Source organism: Marmota flaviventris, chromosome 2 (assembly GCF_047511675.1).
Source record: "Marmota flaviventris isolate mMarFla1 chromosome 2, mMarFla1.hap1, whole genome shotgun sequence".
NCBI classification, from domain to species: domain Eukaryota; kingdom Metazoa; phylum Chordata; class Mammalia; order Rodentia; family Sciuridae; genus Marmota; species Marmota flaviventris.
In genome coordinates, this window is record NC_092499.1 from 33,998,995 (window position 1) to 34,003,375 (window position 4,381).

The 4,381-nt window shown below is 41.4% G+C and overlaps 1 long non-coding RNA gene across 1 annotated transcript; it reads left to right on the top strand.

Moving 5' to 3' along the window:
• The first annotated feature begins 886 nt into the window (after positions 1-886).
• LOC114079422 (uncharacterized) lies at positions 887-1,551 on the top strand. The gene is made up of 2 exons (XR_011705751.1): positions 887-1,081; positions 1,275-1,551. It is a non-coding gene; the product is annotated as an uncharacterized lncRNA (long non-coding RNA).
• Positions 1,552-4,381: the final 2,830 nt, after the last annotated feature.

Genomic DNA, 4,381 nt, shown 5'->3' on the forward strand with positions numbered 1-4,381 from the left:
TTGTGCTGTTGGTGATCAATCAAACTCATAGCTCCATGTTCTGTGCTCTACTACTGAGCTATACACCAAGTTCCTAGAAGTAGTTCATTTTTAACCCTCATTGAACCTAGAAGGTCATTTTGTTTTCTGACCATCTACATTTCCTGCACCAGAGAACATGCAGAGAGTGGGGCTAATTTGAGTGACTACTGAGGACTTGGTTGGTCTTCAGCGATCTATATTGATGGTTCTGTCCACCAGGGGGCACTCCAGGCTGCAGGAGAAATGACTTCTGGGGTCCCAGAGGGTGAATAGGTAAAGAGAGGAGACCAGAGAATGTGAGCCAGTCATCTCACATACAGCAAGAGGGCAGCTTGTGCTTCTTTTAGTTCATCTTAGATCTTCAGCTCTGCCTTTCTATACAAATCCACAGAAAGCTGGAACCCATATTCATAGGAGCCTGTATGCTTATAAATCCATCATATTCATATCCTATTTTTTTTAATTGACTGAATTGTTGTTGGAAACATTTTCAATGCCGATGGTGATCTGTTGACTTTAAGTAATTGTTTTTACTTCTTAATACTCATTGCATACTATCAAACAGTTTTCCTTATCAAAATATTAATATAATTGATTTTTTAAAAATCTGTCAAACTATGTAACTTGGAAAATGGGCTTACTCTTTTTGTGATTCTTCAGTGTTCCACTTCACCCAGTGGAGATATTGCTCCTTCTCTAAAGCACTATCCTCCAAACTCACATAAATCTCTGAAATCAACTGTTTTAAGAAGAATAGGTCCTTTTATCTTCATTGACCCGAAACATGGCCCCCTACCCCTGCACTGCCCTCACCCAATTCTGGAGCCACCACTACTGTCTCTCTGGGCCACTGGGGGTGGAGCTCCCTGTTAGGGGCAGGACAGAGCTCAGATGTGACTGGTGCTCAGGGAGTCAGGTGGAACCTGTTGCCTGGAAGAACAAGCTTGTCTGGCCCAAGACCTGACACCTGCAGAGCAGGGAGAAGACCTAGCAGCCAGGCCAGCAGCCATGCAGAGGGCACTGGGGGCTCTGCTGGGGCTTCTGTGGGTGCAGCTTTGTTGTGAGTCAGGTTCCTCCCAGATGGGGCTGGGGGTGTTGTAGGGCAGACAGTGTGAGGGAGGGCAGGGAGAGCTGGCACCAAGCCCCCTCCCTGTCCTCCATCCTCAGGGGTGTGTCCTACGATATTCTGCAGGTTTGTGAACTGGTCATGGATTCCCCAGTGACATCTTGTTTGCTTTTCTCTTTCCAAGCAGGGGTGAGAGGGCAGCAGGTGGAGCAGAGTCCTTCAGCCCTGAGGCTCCAGGAGGGAACCAGCCCTACTCTGAGGTGCAATTTTTCCACCTCCATGCAAAGTGTGCAGTGGTTTCGACAGAAACCTGGGGGCAGCCTCATCACTCTGTTTTTCCTGGCTTCAGGGAAAAAGCAGGAGGGAAGGTTAAAGGCAACAGCAGATGCTAAGGAGCGCTACAGCACCCTGCACATCTCCACCTCCCAGCTGGAAGACTCAGGCACCTACCTCTGTGCAGGGAGGCACAGTACTCCCAGGGGACCTGCAGCCTATCACCAAACTGCACCTGCAGCCACAGCCTCTGCCTCAGGGCAGACTTTCCCAGCAGCCTCTGCACAGCTATGGGTGTCCTGATTCATGTCATAGCCTGTCACCTCTGCTAACAAGAGACTTCTCAATACTGTCATCTCACTTGGGTTGGACCCTTTTACTTCTAAAAAATGTTTTTCATGGAAAAACTTTATTTTATGGAATCTCTGAAGCTTCTGAGAACAATGTCAGTGTCCGTGTACTTTTAAAACAGATTCCCTGGCAAAATGTATAAATTACACAAAAATTATTGTATTGAAAAATATGATTTTTCACACATAGAAAAAAATGATTCAGTGTTATAGTTGATTGCATGTTGTTCAATTTTCCAGGAGAAAAGTGGGAGCTTGTGGGAAATATATGAAGTAATCTGTTGTAACCTCATAACAAGATTTCTCACAACAAAACCCAAAGTTTAAACCTGAATGCGGAACAATAACAATGCAAATCTGATTACAACTCACTGTCTTTCATGTGAATATAAGGGCTTGACTAGAAAGTAGTGGGACCCTGAGATTAAGAGAAAGCAACTGGGCAACTCCAGTGACACTGGGAGCAGGACCAGCTTCCTGTGCATGTGACCTGTACAGTTCCACAGGGCCTGGCCCTCAGAAAGGGCCTGGAGCTTGATTTAACATTCTGCTATCTCTGTCTTGAAATTTGTAATAATTGTGATTTGAGTTTGTGTTTTGGAAGTGAAGTCTTATAAGAGGCTGGAGCATGTGCATGAGCAGAGGAGATATACAGAGCTTTGGGACAGGAGCACATAGAAGCTCAGGCTCAAAGTCACTGTGGCAGCCTATGAACTGGCAGATATTTTATCTATTCTAATTCAGATGCATGCTCTCTGGTACTCTGTGGTGCCTCAAAATGTTTGGAAGTCAACGTTGCTAGTAAATTTTTACAAAATGAAAGGCCATATGTGAACATTGCAATAAAGCACTTTGGAGAGTTGTTAGAATCCTTTGAAAAGTTAGAAGCTTTCTCAGCCGGGCACAGTGGCACATGACTGTAACCCCAGTGGCTCTGGAGGCTGAGGCAGGAGGATTGTGAGTTCAAAGCCAGGCTCAGCAATGGCAAGGCATTAACAACTCGGTGAGATCCTGTTTCTAAATAAAAACAAAACAAAACAAAATAGGGGTGGGGAAGTGGCTCAGCGATTGAGTGCCCTTGAGTTCAAATCCCTGGTATCCCCCACCGTCCTTCTCCCCAAATAGTTTAGGAGCTTTCTGACTATTCATTTGCAGAATGAATATTCTCAGGCTCAGAAATAGGAATTAAATATGAAGATAGCAGCTTGATGGAGAAAATCATTCTTTTCAAATGAGCCAATAAGATTCAGTGATAGGATGCTTTAAGGAAGCATTCTGAATTATATACAAATTATGAAGCCATATTCCACTGATCAGACCTCCACAAATTACAGAAAATGTTGGAGGAAACATTAAAATGCTGTTGTATAAATTTAAATTTAAAATTAAATTCAGACTCATATGAAACTGATTTGTATGAGGAGTTAAATAATACAAAAAGTGTTTCAAGAGAAACATCATTCATAGGTTTACTAAAATTTATATTTCAATCTAATTTATCAGATATTTATGCTAACATTGTCATAGCACATAAAATACCTTTAAAAGCCCCTGTACCTATTGCATCATTTCTCCAAATTGGAAATTATCAGAAATTCAGTTTGCAATCTTGCATTTACAAGGAGCACCTGACATCATTTGCAATTATAGTGCTTGATAATGAAGTTGCTAAAAGATTAAATTTTTGGAAATCTAATAAATTAAATTGACTAAGCCCAAGCCAGAAAAATCCTATGAGTAATGAAGATGTCATGTTCCAAAGTTATTTAGTTATTTTCATATAAACTTATGACCTTGTTTTGTAAGTTTATATTGTTACTTCTGTATCACTATAAGTTCTATTTTCTACTGTAAGTAATACCATATTTTATAAAGGGAGCTCTATATTATATTTATTAATGGCACTTTTTCTGGGTTTGAAAAAGAGACCCCAAATTTTAATTTGTTTTGGGTCCCACGAATATTGTAGACAGCCCTGGTTGGGAATCTTGAACCCTGAACCAACACTTGAATGGAGGGTGGTTGAAGCCAGAAGGTAATCAGGATGTTTGAGAAAGTGTCTTTTGCTTTGCATATTAGTTTCTCATCCTTCTCTCCCTGGTTCCCCAATTTGCTCAAGTGTTTGTGTGTGTTTCCTTCAAGAGTGACATGATACACTGCAGATATAAATATAAGAAATAGATCTTCACAAAAGAGCATCCTATCTATCCATGGATCATTGATGGAATCCACCCCCATACCACTGCCTGTGATGATCTTTTTACTTAGGGTCCCATCTTATCCCATTTTACTGGAGATGTAGTCTCTCCTTCATCCATCAGCCAGCAGTTATGTTGTAGGAAGAATGAAAACCCAGAGAGGAATTCATCTTTGCTTCTGAAGAGGCCCAAGGACTGGTTAGGCTAACCTCAGACACAGAAAGACTCATGTGAATGTGAAAATGATTTTGGAGTTCCGTGGTGCTGGACAACTTTTCTCCACTGTCATACCATTCCATGTTTTAAATAACTAGTCCTCAAGAAATATTTTCTCTGTCATATTGTGCAAAGGAATTTCACACTAGAAAAATTCTTAGAAAACATTTAGTCCAATATCACTTTACAAAGGCAGAAACTCTATGAAACAAGTGAGTATAATATGGTTATCTAGCACTTGAATTGGAATAGAAGGA